This window comes from Lissotriton helveticus, chromosome 5_1, assembly GCF_964261635.1.
Source record: "Lissotriton helveticus chromosome 5_1, aLisHel1.1, whole genome shotgun sequence".
In the NCBI taxonomy this organism is placed as follows: domain Eukaryota; kingdom Metazoa; phylum Chordata; class Amphibia; order Caudata; family Salamandridae; genus Lissotriton; species Lissotriton helveticus.
Window position 1 is genome coordinate 1,591,579,157 of NC_136065.1, and position 12,177 is coordinate 1,591,591,333.

Here is a 12,177-nt window from a genome sequence, read left to right on the forward strand (position 1 = left end):
TCTCAATAACTTTCGGCCACAGCATCTTATTTCAGTAAAAGTGGCAACGGCGGATGGGATTTTGACTGTCTCTATGTTGGACGCTGTGGAGTAAAAAAAAAAAAAAAAAAAAAAAAAATTATCTTTTGGGACTTGACTCTGAGTTATTTGGAATTTAAAGAAGATACACCATCTGGTTCAGCCCCTTTTGCCCAGCCAACTTTGAAAAATGTGTGGGCAGATGATTATCTCTGTGCGAAACGTTGGTTTGGGGACAGCATTTTATTTCACTTGGAAGGACATGAGTTTTTTTGCTGCTTGATATTGATGTGGGCGCAGGAGTGTGCTGCCCGGCTTTGAACAGTGAAGTGTGTGAGAAACGTATATTTTGCCAGCTTCATTGGAACGAGTTGTCTCACCTTGGATGGGGGCGATGACGTTTGAATTGTGTGGCCGCGTTCCTTGTCCCCGAGATAAAAGGTTCCTCTTGCGGAACAGGTGGGGATATTTCCGCACCACGGTTGCCTGGTTGCTCAGTATGACGTGTGTAGTAAGTGGTCTGGAGACTTCCTGGTGCATAAGTTGTAGTTTATTGTTAGAGCGTAACAGCAACCCCAACGCTAGCTGGCCAAGCACAAACTGACTCATCATAAGATTCCAAGATGAGTCAGAGCCATCAACATTCTTGAATGCATGACATAAGAATAATCATAGAGAACCATAGAAATGAAGATGGAGAAAATATACAACACATCTTCTCTCATTGGAAAAACAAAGCTAAAACAAGAATAATGAGAAAATAACCAAAAGAACACATCACATTAATCACAGCAATAATCATTTAAGTACACAGGAGGTCTACGATACCTTGGAGACCTGGAATTAACATGGGAAGGTATAGTACTAGAAGAATCGGAAGTGGCAATGGACGTACTGCTGCAAGGTTGAGGATCAGCAGCAGCACCACCACCACCATCACTTCTCCTTTGAACTGGAAAAGAATATGGAGTGGTAGAAACATCTGAAGAAATAAACATGTAACCACTATTGTCATCTTTATAATCAAACTGATTCCGTTCAGATACTGAAACATTAGTTGGAATTTCTTTCTTTTTCTGATATAAAGCTACTCTTCTTAAGTTCCACTTCTCACCATTCGTAAGCAACACATAGTGAGGAAAAACTTCCTTTACAAGATAAGGACCCCTAAACTTAGATAAACACCCAGAAACTCTCCCAGATTTCACCTTAACAATCACCTTTACAGATGTTGGCGGAACCAGCCTTCACAACCTCAACATCTTTCGAATGGGGACTGGAAATCAAAAATTTCTTGAGCCAAGATGGAGTTAATTTAGTACTAGGAGTTCTTCCCATCATAATCTCAAAAGGACACCTGTTCTGAACGCCGTGAGTAGTGGTCCGGTAAGCATAAATCATTTCTTGTACAAGATCATTAACAGAGCAACCTTTAGAAAGAGCCATTTGGATCGTCCCTTTTACTAGTCAATTGATGCGTTCACACAATCCATTTCCCTGTGGATTATAAAGGGAAGTCCTGTGATAAGAAATGCCACAATTTACCAAGAAAGAACGCATGTTCTGAGAAACTAATTGTGTACCATTGTCAGTGATGATAACACTAGGAAAACCTTCCAATTGAAATAAAGACTTTAAATGTTTTATAGTAGTTTCTGTAGTAATATCCTTCAAAAACTCCACAGATAACCATTTGCTGAAACAATCAATAGTGACCACTGCAAACTGTAGAGAAACAAGTAACTCCTCCATTGGGCCTATAAAATCTAAGCAAATCGAGTGCCACGGAATATCAGGAGAGTCTAACTTACCCAATGTTGAACCCACAGCAACTTTTAATCTTTTCTCCCCTTCTTTGCAAATAGGACAATCCTCAACCCATAAAGTCACCTGTGAATCATTACCAGGCCACCAAAAATTAGCCTTAAGTCTCTGTTGTGTTAAGGTTTGGCCAAGATGGCCCTCATGAGCGATGGAAATAAGTTTGTTCCTCCTGCTGAATTAAGACTTAAACTCATCACCCCGCATCACCACATTGTCGTCACATACAGAAAGATCATCAATAACCTTTAGAAATGGCCCAACAGTGACATGTACACAGCTTTCATGTCTTGAGCCTCATTTTATCAATTGAATAACTTCTTGCATAACATTCACTTAACATGGCTTTTACCCAATCATCACGTGAAAATGAACTCTCACTGACATAAAGAATGTCATCAATCCAGGCAATATTCTCATCTTTACCCTCCAAAGAAAAATCAGCCCCCCACCTTCAACATTTCTGTGTAAAGAAAGTCTGGACAGACAATCGGCCTGAGAATTTCTCCAGCCTTGTATGTGAGAAATCTCAAAATGGTACTCTTTAAGTTTAGAGGCCAATCTTGCCAACCTCGGAGAACTACATAATGCACCACCAGAGGAAAATTCTTATTAATGGTTTGTGATCTGTTTTCAGGTTAAACCTGGTTCCCCAAAGGTACGTAAATGTACTTGAGCTTGTAAAGTGCACTGCTACCCGTACTAGGTTTCCTGGCGCTGTATAACTCTGGGGAACCAGTCCTGGCTTTCCCTGTGGGATGGTCCCTGCTGGGAGTCCCCAAGGTGGAGCCAGGCATCCCCGGAGTTGATGGGGCCATTGTGGAGATTAGGCAAGCTAATGCCCAGAGTTGCCGAGTGGAACCCCTGATTAGAGTAAGCACAGAAACGAGAATTATCGAGTCCGCTGACCCAAGTCCACAACCCTGCCGTGTCGGGAATTGAACCCTGGTCCCGGGCCGACTTCTGCTCCCGGGTCTGCCGCCTCTAACCAGTGAGCCACACTACTCCACGTACGAAAGTCGTGCGCCCCCCAAGCTGCCGCCAACGCTTCCTTCTCAATAACAGAATAGTTCTGTTCATATGAAGAAAGTGTCCGTGAAGCAAAGGCAATAGGCCACTCCCCCTCCTTATATTTTTGAAGTAACAAAGCTCCAAGACCGGTTGCACTCGCGTCCACCATTAATGTAGAGATTTTCTTGGTTTCAAAGGGTGCAAGAACCTTAGTTTTACAAATATCATCCTTGATATTGTTAAGTTCAAGTTCGAAATTTGTATAGCGCACTACTCACCCAGAAGGTCTCAAGGCGCTTGAGGGAGGTGTATATTTACTTATCGAATATCCAAGTCTTTAGTTGTTTTCTGAAGGCGGGGTGGTTCTGGGTGAGGCGGAGGTGGGTGGGGAGAGAGTTCCAGGTTTTGGCCGCTAGGTATGAGAAGGATCTCCCTCCCATGGTGGATCTATGGATGCGTGGGATTGTGGCGAGGGCTTGATTGGACGATCGTAATTGGCGGGAGGGGGTGTAAAAGGACAGGCATGTGTTGAGGCAATCGGGTCCTAAGTTGTAGAGGGCTTTGTGTGCGTGGGTGAGGAGGCGGAACGTTATTCTCTTGTTGACGGGGAGCCATTGTAGGTCTTTAAGGTGGCCGGAAATGTGAGCTTGGCGGGGGATGTCAAGTATGAGTCTGGCTGAGGCGTTTTGGATGCGTTGCAGTTTTTTCTGTAGTTTGGCTGTGGTTCCCGCGTAAAGGGTGTTTCCATAGTCCAGTCGGCTAGTGACCAGTGCGTGCGTGACCGTCTAGTTTCGGAGGGGATCCAGCGGAAGATTTTTTTGAGCATGCGTAGGATGTTGAAGCAGGATGACGTGACGGCGTTGACTTGTCTTGTCATCGAGAGGGAGGAGTCTAGGATGACACCCAGGTTCCGAGCGTGGTCCGTGGGGATGGGAGCTGTTCCCAAGGCCGGAGGCCACCATGAGTTGTCCCAGGCGGAGGGAGATGAGCCTAAGATGAGGACTTCAGTTTTGTCCGAATTTAGTTTTAGACGGCTGTTCTTCATCCATTCAGCTACTTCTTTCATTCCTTCGTGTAAGTTTGTTTTGGCGGTGTTTGGGTCTTTGGTGAGGGAGAGGATCAGTTGGGTGTCATCTGCGTAAGAGATGATGTTGAGGTTGTGGTGGCGCGCTATGGTTGCCAGGGGACTCATGTATACGTTGAAGAGGGTGGGGCTGAGAGATGATCCTTGTGGTACGCCGCAGATAACTGGGGTGGCTTCTGATCTAAAAGGGGGGAGGCGGACTCTCTGGGTTCTTCCGGTAAGGAACGAGGTGATCCAGTCCAGTGCTTTTCTTTGTATTCCGATGTTGCTGAGGCGTTGTATAAGGGTGCTATGACATACTGTGTCGAAGGCTGCAGATAGGTCTAGTAGTATGAGGGCAGATGTTTCTCCGTTGTCCAGAAGAGTTCGAATGTCGTCTGTTGCTGCGATGAGGGCGGTCTCAGTGCTGTGTTTGGCTCGGAACCCGGACTGTGAAGGGTCGAGGGATTTGTTGGATTCGAGGAAGGCGGCGAGTTGATTGTTAACTGCTTTCTCAATGACTTTGGCAGGGAATGGGAGGAGCGAGATGGGGCGGTAGTTCTTAAGTTCAGTGGGGTCTGCTGTGGGTTTCTTCAGAAGGGCGCGGAGTTCGGCATGTTTCCAGCTTTCCGGGAATGTGGCGGAATCGAGGGAGCAGTTGATGATGTCTTTGAGGTGGGGTGCGATGGTGGAGTCTGCTTTGTTGAAAATGTGGTGGGGGCATGGGTCGGTTGGCGATCCTGAGTGGATGGAGTTCATCAAGCGGATGGTGTCTTCAGTGGTGATTGGGTTCCAGGCGTAAATGTTGTTGGAAGGAGGTTTTATTTCGGAGGAGGGGGGTGTGGATTGGTTTCCAAAGCTGTTATGAATGTCAGCGATTTTGTTGTGGAAGAATGAGGCTAGAAAGTCAGAGGTCTTGAGAGGGGGTGATGTCGTTGGTGCCGGCGGTGGGGTTGGTAAACTCTGTGACGATGTTGAATAGTTCCTTGCAGTTGTGGGTGTTGTTGTCGAGACGATCCTTGAATGCTGATTTCTTTGTGGATCGGATCAGTTGGTGGTGTTTGCGGGTGGCGTTCTTGAAGGTGGCTAGGTTGTCAGTGGTTGGGTTTTTTCGCCAGGCTTTCTCTAGGGTGCGACCGGTCATCTTGGATTTCTTAAGGTCTTCGTTGAACCATGGGGCTTTTTTGCTACCTTGCTTGATATGAATGTTTTTCAAGGGTGCTAATTCGTCAGCGCAGTGGGTGATCCATTGTGTGAGGTCGGTGGCTGCTTGGTTTGGGTCCAGTGATTTGTCAGGGGGGTTTTGGTGGAGCGATGTGAAGAGCTGGTCGGTGGTGATTTTGTTCCAGTTTCTGCGGGGTAATGGTTGTGGGTGGTTGTGGGTAGTGGTCTTTTTGTAGTTGAAGTGAACGCAGCTGTGGTCCGTCCAGTGGAGAGTTGTGGTGTGATTGGAGATGTGCTTGCTGGAGGTGAAGATTGGGTCGAGCGTGTGCCCAGCCAAGTGGGTGGGGGTGTCGACAAGTTGTTTGAGTCCGAGGTTGGCGAGGTTGTCCAGAAGGGTGGTGGTGTGGCTATCGTTGTTCTTTTCAAGGTTATCGTTCTTTTCAAGGTGGAAGTTGAGGTCTCCCAGTAGAATGTAGTCCTCAGAGGGGAGGGCGTGGGGGCTGATGAAGTCAGTGATGTCTTCGCTGAATTGGGTGCAAGGTCCTGGTGGCCTGTAGATAAGGGTGCCTCTAAGTGTGGTCTTGGGGTTGATGTGGATTTGGAAGTGAAGGTGTTCGGCGGCTGTGAGGGTGTCCTCAGAGTTGGTTGTGATGCGGATGGTGTTCTTATGGACGATGGCGATGCCTCCTCCTGTGTGGTTGATGCGGTCTTTTCGGATGATCTTGTAGCCTTCTGGGATGGATATGGCGATGTCGGGAGCTGACGAAGCGTTCATCCAGGTTTCTGTAAGGAAGGCGACGTCCGGCGAAGTGGTGTCGAGTAGGTTCCAGAGGTCTATTGCGTGGCAGTGGACCGAGCGGGTGTTGAGCAGGATGCACTTCAGATGGTTTGTGTCGGATCTCTGTTTGGAGTTTGTGGGTTTGGTGTGGGTCTTGGTGCAGTCGAATTTGCAGGATTGGCAGGAAAAGGGTCCATGGATGAGTCCAGGTGCGGCTTGGTAGCAGTTTGGTGGGCGGCCGGTGTTAAGGGCGGAGAGGGTAGCGGCGTCGTACGTGATGCGGGTGGGGGGGTATTGCAGGGGCCAGGGGGTCTGGCGCTGGGCGAGGTCCAGGCGCGGACGGGCGTAGACGGACTTACCTTTGGCGCACCTTCGGCGCGCATGGGGCGCGACCGCTGCGCGTAAGTGCATCTGACATAAATGGATAGTGGGGGGCGGAGCGTGGGAGGGGCAGCTGGGAGGCGGGATCGGGGAGGAGACACGGGCCACGAGTCAACAGAATAACAAAATGGTAGTACAGAAAGCGAAACTGGGGCACAATATCATGAAAAACAATAATGAGGCTAAATATGTCACAGCAATGCAGCGCAACTGGGCTCAAATACAATTACAAGGCAGCGATAGAAGGCAACGATACCAGGCGCTATGTCAGCGTCGAAGCGCTCTCGAATCGCAGGCGATGTCAGGTGCTATCTCAGAGGCAGGCTGTGCAATTCAGCAGGAGGGGTGCTGAGAAAGTAGGGAGGTGAGGCAGGGAGCGTGGGGGAGCGACCGCTACGGAGCAAGTCCAGCTGGTTGTTGAAACTTAACTCATGTTCAGGACCCCAAACAAATTTACAGCCTTTCTTCAACAAGGCTCTGAGAGGTAAAGTTAAACTTCTCAACAAATTTCAAGTAGTACTCGATCAAACCCATGAATGCGCGTAACTGGTCTTTATCACAAGGAAAAGGAGCAGATCGTATTGCCTCAAGGAGGTCCTTCGGTTTAACACCACTAGCTGATATTTCATGACCCAAGTACTCAATATTATTCTGCACTAGAAAAGAACATTTCTCCTTACGTAAGGTAAGACCAGTATCCCAAATCCTATGCAAAACATTTCTCAGTACATGGTTCTGATCAGCCACAGAATCACCGAAGATCAAGATGTCATCCTGGAAGAAGACAACCTTCTTCAACCCCTTAAATATCTCAGTCACCATCCTTTGGAATACACTCGCCGCCGATATTTATTTAAACGGAAGACGAGTAAACTGAAATATTCCCTCCGAAGTAATAAAGGCGGTGAGGTGTTTAGAGGTTTCGTGGAGCTTAACCGGATGATAGTCACTCCTTAGGTCAAGTTTTGAGAAATTTTGCCCCTTGAAGAGTTGACACCGTTTCCGTAATATTGGGCAAAGGAAATGTGTCAGCAACCACACATTTGTTTAAAGCTCTGAGGTCAACACAGAACCTCAATTTGCCGTCGGATTTCTTTGAAATCCCTACTGGAGAAACCCATGCAGAGGCCTCTGCTGGCTCAATCACCCCACTCTGAAGCATCTCATTAATTAAGGATTTGACATCATCACAAATAGAAATAGGAACTCTCCTTAACCGATGTTGTATAGGTAAACTATTTTTCTTAAGTTTAATTAAGTGAGTATCCTTTAAGTTCTCAAAGTTCATCCTTGAAAACAGAATTGAATTCATTCAGGATGCTCTCAACAGAATCATCTTCAACCACCATTACCCGATCTTTAGCTCTGGGATTGATGATCATGTAGAGGTCATACTGATGAACCCACCCCTGGAGAGGGAGGACCATCAACAGAAACATACACCCTGCCAAACGTAGACCTGTTCTTGAACACATCATTGTCAAAATAGCCAAGAATGTAAATTTCTTCACCATTGAAACCCCTCGGTGAAATATCACTATGCCCCAACATTTTGTCTTTCCAAAAATTATTAAACGTAGCCTGAGGAATAATAGTATATCGAGACCCTGTGTCCACCATCAGTGATACTTCATGACCTCCAATGTTGAAGATGGCTTTGGGTCTATGTTGTCTCCTGTCTTCGCCGACTACGTCAACATCATCTATAACTAGAAGTTTATCTGCTACAATTTTATTTTCATGTAAGTAGTCATCAACTGTACCAACTCTCTGCTTACTCTTATTCTTGCACATCTTTGAGAAATGGCCTATACGACCACATTTAAGACATTCTTTATTTGCTGCAAAACAGAACCTGGCTTCCGATGAATGACTATTGCTCCCACATTTTGTGCAAAACCTGTTTGGTTGAAAAATTTTCTTCACAGGAGCTCTAAATTTGTCCTTCAACTGCCACACTTTCTCCATCGCAATGCTCACACTCATCTACACATTTTTTTTCAGAAACTTCTGAATCCTCATGGTGTGAACTCCTCTTATGTGAATCTATTGCCTTCATGCATTTGTTGGATTCTTCGATTACTTTTGCCAAGTCTATAGCATCCTTTAATGACAGATTCTTTGCCGCCTATAATCATGACCAGATTCTCCTCTTTCGAGAATCTAACTTCCAATCTTGAAATCGCCTCTTTATATTAGTCGTTGACCATTGGCTTGCAAAGCTATAGGTAAAAATCTAAACTCTTTGCCCCTCTTTACCCAGGGTACTCAATAGAATGGCCTTCTTCCTCTTCGCAGAAAATTCTTGCCCATCTAAGGCCTCAAGGTAGTTGTCAAATATTATAAACCAGTCCTCCTAAGGTATTTCTGGAATTCCTGGTTCAGTTAAAAATGGTGTAGGTAATGTAACTATTATTTGTTGTGCCATTCTCTTTCAAAATGCTGGAGTAACCAGAGTTTACCCTAGATGAAAGTACTTTAACAATGAAAAAATAAATAAAATTAAGGACAGAAATCAATAAAATTCGTTGAAAATCGTATCTGTCCTTAAAATCAATCAAATCTGATTTTCCAATGAAAAGTAAAAATGAACCGTACCTTGCTGGAAATTTATCCCAAAATAGGGTTTGCTTTAAACCGACTCGCTTAAATTTCCAAGTAATTGCGAAGAACTGCCCCTCAGCGCTACGGTAACTGTTTGCTTCATGAAAACGTAAGATGGCCGCCAGAGAAAGGTTCAAAACGAGGCTTGGAACGCATGTAGATAACGACGTTGCGTGCTTCGTCTCCCCCAGTCACCTCCTTTTCATTACAATCGGCCGCACAGACGTAGAAGCAGACAGGAAAGCAGTTGCCTGGATACCGTAATCCACGTGACCAGGCAAACTACCAAAAGGAATTTGAATGAGCGCGAGCTACTCACACTTCAGCAATTTGATCAAAGCCTTAAAAATGCCTTCCTTTGTGAAATTCGAGGTTGTTTTTCCACTCGGTGGCATCGGAGGATGCTCTACACACGATGGATTCCTGGAATGGGAACTGCTGCCGTTAGCTCTCAATCAATGCGCCGATCTCCAAGATCAGGTACAGACTAAGACCCCGCTCGGCCAGCTGCAATCGTCGCCAAAATGTAGTAAGTGGTCTGGAGACTTCCTGGTGCATAGGTTGTAGTTTGTTAGAGCGTAACAGCAACCCCAACGCTAGCTGGCCAAGCACAAACTGACTCCTCATAAGATTCCAAGATGAGTCCGAGCCATCAACATTCTGGAATACATGACATAAGAATAATCCTAGAGAAATCAATAGAAATGAAGATATAGAGAAAATATACAACTAAGTGCGCAGGAGTGAGTGCACGTCATGAAGGACGATACTGATAGCTGTACGTATGTCCCAAAGGACCGTATCCTTAATGAAGCGTTCTTTTGTGAATCTGCGGTGGATGAGCTAGAAAGGTGTGCTATCCAGTAGTTCACCCAACTACATCTAAATGGGTCGACGCCATTTCGAATTGTGATACTATTTGTTGCACGGAGGAAGGCAAATCTCTGCATTTGTCTGTCAGCACTGAGCGTTGGGATTCCTGAGTGGTCGCATCAGCGATAGGTGTGCAGGGCTGGACTGGCTACCGGGCAGTTTGAAATGCTGCTGAGTTGGGGGGCTGATTTCGTTCATGGAGACCTGCATGTGCTAAACTAAATTCGTTTTGCTTTAATTATTTCAAAGCACACGCAGGTCTCCATGAACGAAATCAGCCCCCACCGCAGAGAAATCAGCCCCCAGCTCAGCAGCATTCCAAGCTGCCCGGTAGTCCAGCCCTGTAGGTGTCTGTGTATTTTGTACTCTCACTTGGGCAAACCTATCGACCTGCATCAGCAATTGACAGTGTGTGTTCGGTGACCTGGCACACCTGCCAAGTCCAGTACTGTAAGTCCAGGAACGTTTAGTGCCCTTTCTACGCAAAACTGGGGTCTGAAATATAAATCGCAAAGTACATTTCTTGATGAACATTAATGTCTGCTGCTGGAGTTGTATTTCATTAAGACACAACCTTTAGATTGTTTTCTATCGTAGTGTCTATTTATTTATTTAATGACATTTGATTAAGCGCGAGCAAATGCCTGTGGGCGTCTCGGCACTAAGAAATCTGGCATCCAAAAATATACCTGCGCCCCCAGCATTTTTAGATAATCTGGGCCAGCCCTGCATGGTGTGGGAAAATTGGAAAGACACTTTTGAAACTTATTTGGAAGCCATGGTGGGTGATGTGTATGTAAACACAAGGAGATTAAGGACGGAGCGCTGAAACTTTTCAGACACCCTGGCTGGACTGTTCCCATGAGGCACTGGGTCAAGTCTGACTTGCATATAGCTGGGTCTGAACTGAGGTGGCGAAGTGAGCTAAACGATAATGGATTCAACCCAGATCTGTGACTGGGGTGGGGGGGGGAGAGTGTCAAAAAAGTTTCAGCGCTCTGTCCATCTCCTTGTATTTGCTTTGTTTGCCCTAAGTTGGCATGGTATGGCCAGACGTTGGTCCTTTGTAACCCTAAGGAGTTAGGCCCATCAGGGCATGGAATAGGCTGGACCCTTTTTAAATACACAACACACAATATGCCTAAACCACCCTTATTTTTGTACTACACAATTTTTTGTAGGTCAAAAAGCCGTTAATTGAGTTTCGACCAGGTATTATTATTTTATACCATTTCATTTGTTCTTTTTCTTTAAAGACTTTTTTCAACACATTGATTAGCAAAAACAGGACCAACTGTACATTTATATATTTACACTATTATACATGAAGATTTACAAACACGGATAAGAAAATACATATAAACACAAAATTAAATTTGCGACATCATCCATATCAAAAAACTATTCTTACAAAAAACACATTATATTCATGTATATTTGATATCAAGAAATGAACAACCAAATCAAAAGATGAGGAATACAGTCAAATTAATGGGACTAATTAATACTCTTTAAGCTAGATGATGCTAGTTTTTACTATAATCAACCATTTATTCCTCCAAGTTTGCCGACACGTTTCGAAACCATGAAACCAGTTCCTGGAATCTCATCAGGGCTTTTTCTTTTGTCTGTATGTGATGTAAAGAAAACAAAGTTTTATTTACATGATTTGATGTTCGTCTCCATAACAGCTACACAACCTTTCAAATGTGTCTGACTCTGACAATATCTACATACCGGTTCTTTTGAAGGCGGGAGACTGTGGGAATCTTTCTTTGTTCTCAGAGACCTTCTCTCTTAGACTCAAAGGCGATATACACTGGTTCCTTGTTGTGTTAGCTAAACACCTCTATTTTTAAAAAAATGACTAGTATTAGTCATTCTATTAGATCGTGTCATTACTAGTTCGAAGAAAAGAAAAAGTCCGTAATTTAACCTACCTTTCTTTTCATGTATGATATTTTTAGTAGTTCTCTCTCAGTTCTAAAAGCTATTCTGATCGTGGAACACTGGAGAACAAGCCTGTTCGCCCAACATGCGGCATCTTAAAAAAACGTATCTACAAGGCGGGAGAAAGAAAGGGAAAGCAAGGAAACATTGTCCACCTTACTTGCCAAATAGCCATGTTCCCTCCCATTTCTGTAAGGGGAGAAGACCTACCTGTCTTATTTTGTATTCTGCCTCAATCGGGTATTTTAAGATGCACTCTATTTTCTGAAAAAATAACAAAGCGTTATTGTAAAAGCGGTGTACAAACGTGCTAATCTTTCTAATCTACCTTCTCATGTCCCCCCCCTCCCCCCGAGTTACCTCCTACGCGAGTCTCTACGCCTTATGGATCTAATTCAAGATGGCCGTTTGATGTTTTTTTCCGTTTTATTTACAAATGTTGAACATAGGAATTATGGGACTTGTAGTCACCCGATAGCTACCCAACTCAAAGCGCTACGTTATTTAGTGAACG

General features: G+C 44.9%; 1 protein-coding gene across 1 annotated transcript in view; it reads left to right on the forward strand.

Annotated features, from left to right (window-relative positions):
- LOC144753724 (glutathione S-transferase Mu 5-like) overlaps nucleotides 1–12,177 on the forward strand; it is a 145,865-nt gene that overhangs the window by 98,179 nt on the left and 35,509 nt on the right. The gene's annotated exons all lie outside the window — the stretch shown is intronic.